Here is a 15820-nt window from a genome sequence, read left to right as displayed (position 1 = left end):
TGTCCAAACTTCCCATCCTTTGAGTAACCCAGAACCAGTTTTACTCCTGCCTGTGACATTTCTGGGCTGACCTAAAACCTAGAGTTGAAACACTCCTGAACTTAGGCACTGTCCAAACCCAAAGCCGGAGCCAGCTTTGCAGTTAGGACGTGTCTGTGGTCCCCAGAACACACTACAATTAATAGCAGCTAGCTTTTTTCCATCCCTAGGTCCAACAGCAATTTTTAAAGAAAGGATGCACTGTTTCTCCTATTCTGCAGCTGCAGAAGAAACCGAGGCACAGAAGTGAAGTGGTTTGTTTCAAGCCACTCGTCTTGCAGCCCGTAGTCCAGCAGTCAGCTGAGAAGGTCACACTCAGCCTCTGCTGACCCTCTGTATTGCCTCTGCTGGCTGTGGGGCTGCAGCTCTTTGCTTGGATGAGTGTTGCGATGGCAGTCTGATTTACAGACTCCTCTGCTGGTGGGGTCAAAAATTTAGTCACTTTTCAGCCATGGGGGCAGACCTGCCAACTGTAATTAAAAGCTTTCCTTTGAAATATGTGTCAGACTTTACACATGGTGAAAAGTGCTTCTCACAATATGAGCTTTCAGGCTCCTGAGCTGAACAACATACATGCGGCTAACCACTTCTCTGTTGGGTCCCAACTGCATCTGTTCCTTTGCCAACATTTTACTGGCATTCCACCCAAATCAGTGTAGCATGCAGCTCTGCCAGGTAGGGCCAGGAGCAGTTAAGAGGTTAATAGACTCAATCTGACTTCAAACGGCAATGCAAACCTCAGAGGTGAACCGACCAGACTGCTATCAAATGAGGAAAACAGACTCTGTGATGGTTTGACTAATTGCAGGAGGGTTGGTCTCATGCAGGTGATACTCTTTCTACCCCTCCTCTCTGCTGGCTGGAAGCAAGTCATCGATCACAGCATGCACCAGCATCCTAAAATTCAAAATTCAGGGAAGCAGTCAATGGAAATGGTTTTCCTAAGTCCTCCTGTCTCTTTTGAAACCCCCAGTGCTCATCCCCCCTTTTCTGGAAAGAGCCTCATCCAAAATCTCAGCTTCCCTGCTGGGAAAGTATAATACCATCCTGGCTGCCCTTCAGCAGCACGCTCTGACTTCGGCGGGAGCTTTTCCTGCAGTGAGCACCTCACCCACCACTTTTCAGGTGGATTAAACTCTCTGTGGAGAGTCACACAGAAGGCTTTCTTGTGAGATTTCCAGAGCTCCTTGCCTCCAGCCAAGTCAGAAATACTGCTAGCACAGCCACCTTGTGGCATTTGAGTATCTGTACTTTCAGTCCCAGGAGACAACAGGAAGCACAGAGTCAAGCCAGAGTTTAAAATAAATACATAAAAGTTAAGCAAATATTTTTGAACCTCTCGAGCAGGTTTGGGTTTTGTTTGATTCAAAGTAATAATAATACTTAGCACTTATAGTGTACTTTATAGTTTGAAAGCACTGTACAGACTTTAACTGCTTAGATTTTGGGCAATGGTCTGGATCAGCTCTCGTCTGATCTGAATGTGTTCTCCCATGACTGGAGAGTATATTTGAGAAATCAGAAGGGAGGAGTAGTAATATCCTTGGTGTCTTTTGGGTTCTTCTTCCAAGTGTGTTACTGAACACATTTATAGGGAATAATTCCACCTCCCTGTACTTTAGTTTACCCAACAGAGACTGTGTCCTCCAACCCTACTTGCAGTTCTCTTGTGTTGTGAGATTTAATTCCAACTACACATCTACACATCATTTAATTCCAACTACACATCTACACATCAAAGATGATCTTACACTTGCTATGCAGATGTAGATGTTTCTCTCTTTTTTCTTTTTTTTAATTGCCTAGTGAAAATTAAAGCCTAACTTTTGAGTGAAATATATACTGACAGCAAAACAACTCAAACCATTCACGATTACCTATATTGTTCTAATAGTAATCTCATCCACTGCCCAAGGCATAAAGGTTTTTGAAAAGGTTACAGTAAAGTATGTAAATAGATGAGCCACATGCCTGAAAAAAATTCTCTCGGGTCCTAGTGTATGTCTATTGTGGCTTGAGCTCTCCTTCCAAGCCTTGTTTTTCCAAGAGTCAGCTTTAAAGCTCGGCATAGCTACCGACCAGTTTATGATCTAAAGACATATTTACAAGTTCAAACCACTTCAGGAGCTAATTATATTCTGGACATGCTACAATATTTGGATGCCAAAATGTCCGTATTCTTTGAAATGAATGTTTGGTAGCTTTCTCAAGAAGACTTCATTTCACAAACTCCAGTTACAACAAATGAACACATGTTCCTCTTTTTGTTTCCTCTTTTTTTGCTGAATTTGAGAAAAAAAGTAATCATACCGCAATGGAAAACACTTCATTTTCTCATTAAAAAGTACATTTCAGCAGCTTTTCATCACACTGCCCTGCCACCCTCAGCTTTCTGCAAAAGGAGCTGCTATGCAGGAGGCAATCTGCTAGCAGCCAGCACAGCATAGAGAAGGAACAGGAATGGCCTTGGAAAAGCAAACGGGACTCTTTCTGTCTCTAGGGAGTGCAAGGAGAGGAACAGTTTGAGGAGAGAAGCATTCATTAACTAGGCTTCTTGTTCCTCAGTCAGGTTGTTTGCTCCCCCACCTCGACACTTCTGAGACAGCCAGCGAATAGAGAGTTCGAGTGGAGGCGGACGTGGTTGGGCAGCCTCTCTGGGCCTGGTCTTTGCTCCATACAGTGTAATGCTAAGCCAGGTGCTACTGACTTGATTTCCTGTTATTGCACCAGCAGGCAGGTGGCATGGGAGCCTGCTGATCCCTCTGGACACAGGTTGCTGGGTGCTTTGCTGGATATGCTCAGGCCACAGCAGAAATTGGCCAAAGCCACCAGAGAAGTGAATCAAGGGACAGAGGAAAATTTTCACTGACTTCAGCATGTATTGTTTCAGACTCAAAGTGGGAGAAAGCAAGAAATATGGGGCAGCAGAAAAAGTGGGAGCTCCAGGAGGACACCATGTAGCTGATTACACTCCCAGGAGAGGAGACTAAAGTTGGCAGTGAAAATGAGCCCATTCCTTGCATGGCAGAGCGTTCAAAATGCCACTCCAGGTGCAGGCAGAAGCTGGTGAAAAGGCAGGAAACTGCTGGTAGGAGAAAGCTGGGGGCCAATCTGTCTTCCCCAGGACCTAATGCAGTATTACTCGTTAATGAGAGGCTATAAGCAGACGGTGACATGCCAGGCCAATGCACACATGTCACAGCCACGTCTGAGTGCAACCTATTTGCCATATCTAGAATCAAGTTTTTCAAGTTTTCCTTCTCACAACTGATCATTTACCATTCCTATGACTTTTCTTGCTGCTTATTCTCCAGAGACGTTGCCACCTCTTTGATCTCTACATAAATATATGCAGCTCTTGAGCACACTGTTTACATAGATTAAAAGGAATCCTAAACCTTACATGTACACACTGATAACCTCAAATCTGATTTGTGATGGAGTACCTGAAAATGGCTTTTACTCTCTGGAATTTTAAGGTTTACAACAACAAGCCAGATGTCTTAAGCCTTAGACAGCACAGGCTTTCCCCTTTGAGCACAGCAAACACCGGGTTCCACGGTAAGGTCGGCTCTTCAGCAGCAGTGCCTCTGAATAGCAAGATGGCATTCAAGCCTGTGAATTTTGCTGTGATCCACACAGCCATCTTTATCTTCTATGAACAGGATCGGTTTATGCATCATCTTGAGGGTGTGAGTGTCTTGAGAGAGGTATGCTGTGCTCTTAAGCTCTTCTCTCAACCAGAAAGACCAGAACTTATAAAGAATGTATTATAGTGCATGAAATAACATGAACGTTCTTAAGTAAGTCATTTTTCAATTTGCAAAATTTCTGTATGTGTTCAAAACCTGGCGAACTACATTGCCCACACTCCTTCTCAGTAAGACGGCCTCCTCTTTGCAAAAGGAAGGTGTGAGAAATGCTAGGACAAATCTCAGGATTATGAAATTAGAAAATGCTGCATATCCGTACACAGAAACATTAAGGCCAGTAACCTTCACAGCTTCCTGGAGTCCTCAGACAATTTCATCACTGTAGTTGTATCTTCAGAAGCATCATCATGGATTGTCACCACTTGATATAATGCTAATAAAAATATGTATTCTTGTGTATCTGATATTGTGTATATGTATAACGATAATAAAAAAATGTATTCTTTTGTGCTTGCTAGTAGAGCTGCATACTGATATACACTGTAGTAACACAAGAGAACAGCTTGTGTGTCTACACCAGCACTGTTACTGAAACCACTCCAACTTACTAGACAACCTCACAAACATTCATAGGTCCATTGATTACAAACTGCAGTCATTAGAGGCTATTTTCCTCATGTACACTGACCACAAGACTTCCCTGAATTAAATCTTGCTTGAGCTAGGGTAAGTCATTAAAAAAAAAAAAAAAAAAAAAAAAAAAAAGGACTGTAAGATCAAGTCACAAAGATTTTTCTGTTGTACCTGTGCTGGAGCCTGGGCTTTTAGAGCACAACTGCCTAGCAGTGCCAGTATTGACCCAGAGTTACTGCAGACTTTGATGGGCAGGGCAAGGAGACTGCTAGGTGAAGAGGAATCTGTTGCCTCATTAATGAGGTTAATCCTGTACCACCACATCTGTGCTGAACACTGCACTTCTTAGCTCAGCTCATCTAAGGCAACACTAGTTTCAGGGAGCCTGTGGTTATTTTTAAAAAGCCACAAATGCTGTAGAGAGGCTTCCTTCTACATATTTATATCTGGAAGCCTCTAGACAGGTAGAAAAATCATGGCAATGCAAGCACAGAAAAGATCTTATCTGTTACAGAATTACTTTCAGGAATAAGATGTCACAATGCGCTTGATTTAAATGATTTTGAGATCATATATTAACTGGGTGCGGTGGGTGGAATGAGTTCACATCGAATTACACCAGATCCTGAAGCATACAGTGTTTGGGGGAGATCATATTTACACTGAATAAAGACAGACTGTTTATGGCCTGAATCAGCACATGAAGTTGCCATACAGTAAGTCACAAGTGCATGGAAATTTACCTCATCGAGAAGAGATACTGTGATAACATTTAACAGATTTTTTTTTTTCTGCCTGGCACTTGACACTTTAGTCCTTTTCAAGTGTCTGACCACCTCCATGTGCTTCGGAAACCTCCCTGCCAATCCCAACAAGGCTTGAGAAGATCACAGGAGTTTTCACATACTTGGCTGCCCCAACTTATTAAACAGTCTCCTTATAGGATGTTTTTATTTTTCAGCCTATATCCCAAAAATCTGATGTTCTTGGACAAGGAAATGTGAGTGCGGGTGGGCTCAGGAGTTTCTACCCTCACTGCTTTCCTACCTGGTCTAAGGAAATTTCTTCAGACTAGAAAGAGGCTTGTCCTAGACTTCCCTGGGAGGTGATTTCACAACCTTAACTCACACAAAATGACTCTTACCTATATATATGGCCAGCCCTTTGGCTGGTAAAAATGGGCAGAGGGCTAGGGCTTTGCCCCCTTACACTGCTGTAGGATGGCTCATGTCACAAAAGGTTGCAAAATCAAGCTCATAATGTATGGATCACCCACAAGACCCTCAAAGTGGAAACTGTGTACCTTTAAAAGCATTTGTGTGTGTGTGTGTGTGTGTGTGTGAAAAAACCTGCATGGATTCAACACTGACTTTGAAAAGAGGAATTCCCTCTGCTCCGTAAAAAATCACACCTTCCTCATTCTATCTTATTTTCACAGGAAGCCAAGGCAGAGAACAAAGCTTTATAACATGTTGAAGGCTGGTTTAGAAAGCTGGGGCAAAAAGAGTTTGATATCTATCTGTAAACTAGTCTTTTTGACACCTGGATATTAACTTAGAGGGAAATAGGCACATCCAGTATGTAACCAATATCTTTCTGAGACAGATGATGAATCATGCCAAATGAATCATGACCTCAACCAGTCTGTTTCTCTCTGTGAACATGCTATCTGGATGTAGCAAACTAATCTGTGGGCACCTGTGCTGGAGATGTTAAGGCCAGTGAATCTCACTGGAAAAGACTTTCCTAAAGATACATAAATTCCCTGCTTTAGAGCAGTTGATGATGTTGCCAAAAAGTTCCAGAAATAATGATTTCCTAATTTACCAAGATATGATGATTTCTGGAGCTTTTATAAATGGTGTTAATTGCTAGAGTCTTCAATACACATTCTTCATTCTTTCTTGGCATTCACTATAGAAAAAAGAAAATGAATCTGAGGACCAATGACTTGCTGTATTACAGCAGGAATGGGCAGTCTAGGGAGTCACAGCTTGGTTTATATGGCCTTTTTTTGTTTTCTTTTCTTTTTTTTTTTTTAGAAAGCCACCTGAAATTTCTGTATAGCCCACCTTGCTTACTATTCTGTCTCTGCTTGGCTCCAGTAACCAGTATGTTTGAAGGGTAGAGGCATTACCCAGCCTAGTGGTGTCTCTTCCCATCCATCCTCTCAGGAGGCTTAATGGTTTTGTGGTGGCTTCTCTGCTAGCTATTCTACACAATTCCTTCCAAACAGGAGGGAACAGGAACAAAGTACAGGCATGGGAGAGAGGGAGAGGAGTAGCTCTGTATGTTTTGCTACTGCTTTGCATTTATGCACACCAAGGTCTGAATCCTACAGCAGTGTGTACTATGATTATAAATATCTCAAAAGAATTAAAATGCACAGTTTGGTGCTTTTGGCTGGTATCTAGATAAATATTGGTGATACTGCTGTAAGGACTTAAATTCCTGGTCAAAGCCTAAATTGTCACCTGTCCTGTCTAATCCTGAGTTGTCACCTTTGTCCACTCCTGGTGAATAGTTTCCAGCTACAAACCAAGACTAAGGACCATATAGTCTCTCAGGAGTCATGGGTAGCTTTCTTCTTAATAACACTTATGATTTGAGACACTGGAAAAAAACTTTACAGAAAACTTCCAAGGTTGGTGAACACTCCCTTGTGACTTTTTTTTGCAATTTTTGCAAATTTTGCAATTGCTAGTCCACCAATCAGGAGAATTGTTGTTGAGCTAGAAGGATTGAAGGCACCATACACATCAGAGAGAAAGTGCTGCCAACTTGTATATCACTCCTATTTGATATCAGTTGGATATACTTATCCAAAGAATGCATGACTGTCAGCAAGAGGACAGCTCTTCTTTTCCGCATTTGTCTTCCTGCAAAGATTAAGGACCTGGTCTCTAACTCTTTCTGTCATGGAGAACTTGCCCCTTTAATGTGGGTCCAAAGTCCCTGCAACTAAACATATGCTTCCCAGCTGGACCTAATTAAGACTGTGTGGTGGTATTTGGGGGTGAATAAACAGAGAAAGAGGAAACTCACTTAGTGGGAGGTCCGTGGAAAGAGTGGCACAGGGATGAGAACTGGGAGACCACTCGAGTGACCAGCTGGTGTCTTCTTGCTAAGAGCCAGAGAGGAGGGCTTGTGGACCAAGTCCTTCATGTTATGGAGTCAAGCTTGTGAGCAAAGGAACATGGGGAACAGCAGAGAGAGAGCATAAATACCATGGTGTGTCAAGAGAGCAACAACTCTGAGACATGGCAAGTGGGGCATTCCTGCAGGCAAGGACAAGAGACGGATGCAGCAAAAGGGGTTGTTCACAACGGCAGATTAAGAGCTGAGGAAATGGTAGAAGAAGGCATAACTGCAAACATTTTTCATGTTTGCAATATCTATGTTTAGGAAAGAGCAGTCAACCATTTGTATAGCTGAGGAATGTTACCACTACTTTCCCTCCTCAGAGAGTCATATCTTCTTAAAGGGTAATGTTGGCAGAGTCTCAAAGGAATAAATAATTTGATTTTCCTTAAGCACTGCAAGGCAGTTGTTCTGACTCTCTTCTCAGGTACAGCACCTGACCAGCTCCCACTGCTTGGTGCACTCACAGTGGGACCCATCTTTGCACAAACTGAAACTGAAGACCTACATTTACTTTTGGAAATCAGTGTTGGAAAGCATTGGTGGGTCTGGAAGAGAGACAGGAGAACAACAAACAGAACATTATTTGATGCTACCAATGTGAGATGAAGCAGAGGAAACACCGCAGCATTGTATTTGTAAATTATTTGGACCAATGGCTGGTCCTGGCCATGAATACAGCACCTGGAAGAATGGGGCCACATTAGGGTTTCTGGGCACCTCTGCCATGTTACTAATGAATAAGTGTGGACTTCTCCAGTCAGCTGGTTAGCTGTCAACTGCAAAAGGAGGTCTACACTTCAGTTCCTGCACATACATTTACTTCTGAGTTACAGACCTGCTGAAATCCAGTGGGACAAGTGATGTCATGGTTGTGAAACTAGGCCTGGGTTTCATAAAAAACAGTTTCACACATCAGGCTTTCTACATGGTCTTGAAAAAGCCAAAGAGCTGTATTTTACTGGTGCGATTTCACAGGCATTGCCAGTCTGTAGGAAAGGTTTTCATTAGAAGTCATATAACTTGCAACAAGGGGCACTGATCTCCGTAGGGATGATGACCAATATATTTCTTTAGATCCAGCCTGGGTGGAGAGAACAAAAATTGACTACCTCAGTTTGACCAACAGGAAAGGGATCAGGGCTCTCATGTCATCCTTCAAAAGATCACGGGCAACACAGCCAAGGGACAGACAATAGTGCTGTCAAACTGGTACATGTGCACAGAGAAATCTGAAAACTCTGGAAATGAAACAGTTCTCCTGGGCTGAGGAATGAATCTTCCAGAGGCTGCCCAGGCAGGTCAGTGGGTCTCTGGGTGGAAAGATGGGAAGCAGACAGGGTTTTGTGTGTTTGCACCAAGTCAGGGAATAAATTCCAAGGTAAATTATTGGGAGATAAAAAACAAGTGCAAGTAAGTCACAGAACAGCAATAACATTTCAGGCAAAACAAACATTAAATTTGGGAAGGGAGAAGCTGGCAAATGTACCTAGTTCTTCCAAACAGGAGAAAGGTATGCTTCAAACTCTGTTTTGCTTGGTTGCGTTTTGCTTTTTGTTTTGTTTTGTTTTGTTCATTTTAGTACATTACTTCCTATCAAATCATCCTATTAAACTACAGGCATTTTGTAAGACAACACGGAAAACTACCTCAGTTGTTCTGTGTAAGTGCTCTAACATCATGTCCTTCCCATTTCTCTTCTTCTCCCTAGCACTCTCCTCCCTCAGTTCTGAGCCTTTTCCAGAGTCTGATTCCAGTCTCCAGATTTGAAGATGGGATTTCGTTCTCAAGGAAGACTCCTTTAGACCTCTGGGCTGCAGCAGTTCCAGGAATGTAGCTATGGAAGAACAAAACCCCAGAAGAAATATGAAGTTCATTTTTAAACTAAAATTATGATTTATGAGGAACAGCTGAGCAGACTATGCAAGGTTTCATTTAAATAGATTTGAAGGCCACAGTGATTTAGTAGAACTGTATATGCTTACTCTTTTGTGAGACTTATACATCACATATGTAAGTACAAGACTTCTTTTCCTACTGTCTCAATGTTTAGTCTTGCACATGATAACCAGGTGCTTTCAGCACCTTGCATACACTTTTTTTATTTGGGGGAGGAGGGGTTAGAAAACCCTTCAGAGAACTGAGAGATGGAAAAATGAAGTGAACAGCCTATGCATTCCCAGGAAAGATGTAGGCAGGCTGGGCCAGACCCTAAATTTCTTAAATATCAGCACCAGTTCATTGGTTGTCCCCTTTCCTTCCCATTCTCTTGCTGTGGTGGCCACTCTTCCTCACCCAGAGGCTTCACCATACATTTTAATATTTTTGTTGTAAGTGGTATTTCTTCTCCAGGAGATCCCCAGCTCGAGCACAGGATGGTGAGGAGCAGGCTAGGAGCACACCTTGGCTGCCAGAAAGTTCAGCAGTTTCCCTGTCCCCTTCTACCCAAGGTGCTTGCCATTGTTGCATTCACTGCAACTTAGAAGAAGAACCCAGTTGAACCCCAGAGATATTACCACACAACAAAGACCTGATATTCTTCAGGGAAAATAGTGGGAAAGTATTGGCTTAAAAGTCACAATTATTGAGTCTACTCAAACATAACCTATTGCTCTGCCATGGACAACCTCAGCCAGTTGAATATGATTCTCAAAATTGGGTGCATTAGTACCCAGGCCTGTCCACATCTCAGTAATGTAACACAGAGCCTGCCCTCCTACACTAGGTCTAAGACAAAGACAACAATTTAAACTTTTAAAAATTATTTTATCCCCTGCCTCTAGCTAAAGCATGCAGAAAGAGAGTAACTTGGAACCATTTTCTTCCATTCCTGTACTTTTATTTTTTGTTGTTGTTTGGGTTGGTGCACTAGCAGTGGGGTTTTAAGGATCTTTTCTTTAAGTCTTCCATTATCATGGTAGAAATAGTTAGTCATCTTTGACATATTTTCCTTGTCAAAATGCCTGTGAGAGAGGGAGGAACCAACCCTATTTTCATTTCTGGAGGTCAGGGAAATGTGGAGTCAATTTGTGAATGTGTTTGACTGCTTAAAGATGCAGAGAGACTTCAAATGGGATGTTCAAGAACATCAGATATTGAATCAGGCATTTGACAGTTCATTAGAAACCAACATTAAGTTTCCAAATCTCCTTAAAAACCTGGCTTAAAGTAACTTTAACCATGTTTTGTGTCACTTCTACATGTGTAAACACTGCTCGGTGTCACTTCTAGATTTCTACTAAAACCAAAATGGGTTTTCTACCATATGGCTACAGAAAAAAAAATCTATAAGTAAGTGCATTGCATTTGGCAGGCTGCCTTCAGTGAGTGTGTCTACATATATGTCTACTATTGCACTCCTCCTCGCTTTTAAATTTACTTGTATATTGATTACCATGTTAGTAATGTAGAAGACCAACAGATAGGAGAAAGAATCCACCAGATATGAGAAAGGCTGTCTGATTGCATTTCTTGCACTTAGAATAAAAATGATCTGCTCTGACTAACACTGGTGGAAGGCTAGGCAACCAACATTTTTCTTATTGATAAATCTATGTAATAGGTAATTATAAATTGTAAGAGAAAATTATGTAAAATATAATCTGTTTCTAATCTACATTCAAATAGCTAACAGCAGTCTTTCTGTTATTTATAATGATTCTACTTCTCTTGGAATGACAACCTGAAACAAAGTTAACACCTTATCTGGAAGCAGTGTTTACACCAGCTCATGTAGAAGCTAACTAAGGCTACTAGAGTTTTACTGGCCCTTTTGCCCCAGATAAGGTGTAGAACAGGATCAGAATCCATTTATTTGTATGCCACCATTCATGTTGCTTCTTCTGAAAGTGACAAACAAAATCTTTTCTGGGCATTGCCTGTGTTTTATTAGTATTAGTGTCAATACATGGATGTCAGCTCCATATCATAAGTACTCCAAGTCCAGCAGTATTTGGATGTAGATCTGGTCTCATGTGAAAGAAATTACCTGATAAAACTAGGTTTACTTACTAATCTGGATGCCACTACATGCTCATATATTTGGGCTTAACACAAAGGCTTCATAGATGTGTAGGCCTGGAAATCACTGTTACTAAAGAGTTCTCCATCTAACCTATAGGTAGAAAGTGTCTTAGCTCTGAAATCCTAAAAAAAAGTCACAGGAAAACCCTGTGATTTGAAAATTCAGTGCATTCAGAGGCATATGTGCACACTGCATTGAAGAAATCCTGCTTCACACATGGTAAAATATAAGCTTGGGGGAAATCTTACTGCTAAGGTGGGATGCATATGTGTTTTTGCAAGTGTGTTTATGTAGAGTTTTTGGATCCTGAAGCTAGAGGCCTTGCTAGGGCAAAAATCCAACTGGCTGAAATGGAAATGTTGCCTTGTGCAGTCTGCAAAATTGGGCTGGGAGTGCATGTTTGTACATTCTGTGTGCATGCTAAAGGTTAAGGAAAAGATTGCCAAGACCTCTTATTTGCGCCTGTCCCTCCCTATTGCATAGCCAAGATACAGGTAAAATTCCCATGGCTTTGAAAGAGGCTGCAGAATTTGGCCCACTCTGTATCAAAACAGCTCTTAACAGTGGAGTACAGTTAAATTATTCCAACACCAGACAAATGGGTCTGCCTAACCTAAGCTGTAACATTTGAATTATTAATGTTCTCTAATAAAGGGGATAAAGTGTCTGTAGAACAGAGTGTTTCAGAACTCTGTTAAAGATCATGCCTATTTTAATTTAAAAGTTCAGCTTGAGGAGAGACAATGCTGGCATTGTGTTACAGAGATTTAAAACGAGTCTGTCTTGAGGATTTTCCTCTGTCCTTATCTGTAATAATAGAATTTTAAAAAGAGTCAGAGTGAGAGCAGCAGCACTGGAAAATATCTTTCTCAGAAACTATAGCAGACAGGTCACAACATTTTTAAACAATGATAGTAACATTTATTCTATCAAAGCCATTTTATGTTTTATTTGGAACTCTGGCGCCTTTATTTTTTTAAGCTCTCATAACATGACACTAATTACAGACATCAAGATGCTCTATAGAAGATACCAGTCAAAATCCAGATGCTGCTTCTTTTCCTTTCTCTGCACTCCCACCCCATCCCTTTTGTGTGCATTACATCATTGCATAGTTTATTTTAAAAGTGCCTCAAAAATGCAATGATAGTAATCGTAGACAGCAGGAAATTGATGGTGAGCACCTCTGGTCTGCAAATTCCTTTACAAAGAACTCTGTCTGATCATCAGAGGACCTTCTTGTTAGCAGAGGCTTGAAAATACAGAGGCTTGAAAATGCAGTGTGGGTTATGTGTTAAAAAAAAACATCATGCTAAAGCCATTTTCTTCCTCCCCTCTGTCACTTCCACCAAATTGAAATGCCCAAATCTGCTGGAGACATAGGTAGAAGGGTTTGTGCTGGTCCACCTGGGAGGCTGACCTACTGCCACAGTGTGTGGGTCTGGACAGGAGCTCTGCATGCCTCTGACCCCCTGGTGGACGCCCGCAGCTGCATCTTTAGGGTGAGATCTCCTGAGAGGACCCCACATCTCAGGGGTGCCAGCCAGCCCACAGAAACACAAGACAATGTGCAGGTCACATCCACTTTCTGACACTGATGGCTACAAGAAGTCATCGCTTTTAGCTGGGGGAGCTGGTGTGCTTGGTAGCTTTTCAGGAGGTAGTGGCCCTCAAAAAATTCTCATAGCTGAAATAGCCAAGGACTCTTGGCCGCCTGTGGCAGCACTGAAACTGAATGGTCCCACGGCTCTTAGAAACCCCAACCAGCTGCCTGAAGCAGGTGGTAAAATTATCATCCAGCCTTCAGAGATGATGAGGTTCAACCTTGACTTCAGTATGTGACCATCTGGACACTAAGTGCGACACTTCAGCTGGGGTAGCATCATCTGCAGAGTGTGCATGTCATGACTTAATTCTCTGCATGCCCCTGTTGGATCACAGGGATTTCCTGCAAACCACATTGCCCCAGGCCCAACTGGCATCAGCAAAACAGTCAGCTTTGATTGGGATAACATGGGCTCATCTCTGGTGTGTGTCACTGATAGCTTAGCACATCCTGTGGTCTCGTGGTGATACACATGTGCACTGTGGGGCCAAGCAGCAGTCACCTCCCTCTCATTTTTCCACAGGCAGCCAGGATGAAATGCCAGCCCTGTGCAAGTGTGAATTAGGATTTTGGCCAAAATTTTGCAACAAACACATTTGTCTTGCAGAGTAAGCAAATAAAGTGGCAACACTGCACCAGTAAAGAACAGGAAGCTTTTGATGACACTGGCTCCAATTTTTTAGCGTATTAAGGTTTCCATTACCCTCTGGCTCATTATTCAGCAACAAGTAAACACCAATAAATCTGAAATAACAAGTGAAACACATGCATTTAAGACAAAAAAATAATCCTAGTATAAGTTCTTTCCTTTAGCACAGTAGTACTGGTCAGCTCAGCAGTATTAGGGTGATCACGAAATTCTGAAATACATCATATCCTCTGAAACAAGGGTCCCACAGGCCTGCTGAGATGCAAAGCTTAGGTCTTTGCAATCAGGGGAGAAGGGAGGATCCATGGTAGGAATCCTGTTACTGATTTCCTTTGTGCCCATCTCTGAGAAATTCCTTTTCTGCAGAAATGGCAAGGTCTAAAGGAAATGTGCCAACTTTCCTTCCGTGCTCCAGCACCATCAAGAGCAGTGCAATCTGCACACACCTTTGTGTCTGTGCTGTGCTGTCAACTACAGACTATTCCTTCTGTATAGAAATCATGTATCTTTAAGTACTACAGAAGTCATATTCCCCACAAAAGAAAGATGATCTCTTTTTTTGCCACTGTCTGTGTTAAAACACCTCATGAAGCTGTGAGCAGATCCAAATTCTTCCTTTTTCATTAAACTGTGTAAGGTTTATTCTACATTTCCATAAGTAGCCATTTTAGTTTTTCCATTTTCCTTTCTTAAACAGGAAACCTCTCCACTGCTTCTCCACTTTCTCTAAGCTCTTTGTTTATATTCTACTTCCATTACCAGAATTATTCTTACATTTTTCCATCCCCTCTTCTGAACAAACATTTACACTGACTCTGAATGACTCTTATTATATATAAAGGGAAACAACAAAGCAAGTGAGAACAAAAGTAGCATCTCTGTGAGAGGATGAAATGTGGCTGATCCCACCAGGCTCACAGCTGCCTTGGAAGAAGGCTGTTTGCCAGCTCTGAGCATCTGTGACCACAGGGGCATGCTAAAAATGCAGAGGTGCATCAAACAGAACTTGGAGCCATGGGAATCATACAGCCATACATTACACAAAAGTGACTTTTTCATTCCTGGGTTTTTATTTAGTTGTACAATTATTAGTACACTGCTCTGCCCACTTAGGCAGAGGAAGGATCCAGCCAAAGCAAGGGATGTGATCCTCATTCCTCCTTCAGGCTAGCAGCTCCACCAGCCCCATGCTGCCTGCAAAGCAGAGAGCGGCAGGCAGGAGCAGGCAGGCTGGGAGCACTGTCTTGGCTGTACGGGAAGAAGCAGCAGGGAAGTGAAAAGGTGCTGCAGAGTAAGGATGAGCAGACACATGTGGTCACAAAGAAGGTGTCAACAGCCACAGGGGGCAAATTGTACAGCAGGTTACATGTAGGTGCGCAGTCTAGGCCAGTCTGCTGTAAGAGGTCAGTAGCTTGCAGTTACTGTAATTCACACCAGTGGTATCAGGAATCATCTTCTCATCTCTCTAGGATGTGTCAAAGCCCAAGCTGGGCTGTTGAGCACCAATCCACCCTTGCTTCTGCACCTACCTTACACAGTGCCTGAGAGCTGCACAGCTGTAGCAAGGACTAGACTGTCTTTTTTTTCATTCCAGGAGAGGACAAGGAAGGCTGTCTCCATCCAGCTTCTTTCCATAACATCCTTCAGTTCATGGCAGGTAGGAGTTGTCTGTGAGGAGTCCACCTTCCAGATCCCCAGCAGCACATCATGAAACAGAGAAACTTCAGCCATCAGCAGAGAGAAAGAGCTGAAAATCTTTTCCTTCCTCATCTCTCACAGTCTTCCAATGTATATTTACTGGGTAACACGTCCTAACCTCCGGATGCTTTCTTTTGCTCCTGGTTTGCTATTTTTCCTATAAATATACTCTTATCTTGCCATTAGTTGGACTACAGATGATCTATAAAAAGAAGAGAAATTTCTACTTTTGCCTCTATGTTCTCCACATTTTTCCAAAATCCGAATATTCATCTTGTAAAGTCCAGAGACATGTTAGGCCTTTTCCACAGATGGTCTTTAGAAACATTATTACTATCCATGAGAAACAAGAAAAGAATCTGTCTGGAGGTCCCAAG

General features: G+C 42.3%; 1 long non-coding RNA gene across 2 annotated transcripts in view; it reads left to right on the top strand.

Moving 5' to 3' along the window:
* Positions 1-15480, top strand: part of LOC106019059 (uncharacterized) — a 202938-nt gene extending 187458 nt beyond the window's left edge. For both annotated transcript variants that reach the window (XR_011808094.1, XR_011808093.1), the window contains one exon: positions 9178-15480. This is a non-coding gene — a long non-coding RNA (uncharacterized lncRNA). The remainder of the gene's footprint in view (positions 1-9177) is intronic.
* The last annotated feature ends 340 nt before the right edge of the window (positions 15481-15820 follow it).

The sequence above is a fragment of the Anas platyrhynchos genome, chromosome 3, assembly GCF_047663525.1.
Source record: "Anas platyrhynchos isolate ZD024472 breed Pekin duck chromosome 3, IASCAAS_PekinDuck_T2T, whole genome shotgun sequence".
Taxonomy (NCBI): Eukaryota; Metazoa; Chordata; class Aves; order Anseriformes; family Anatidae; genus Anas; species Anas platyrhynchos.
This window is presented reverse-complemented; position numbering and strand designations above follow the sequence as displayed.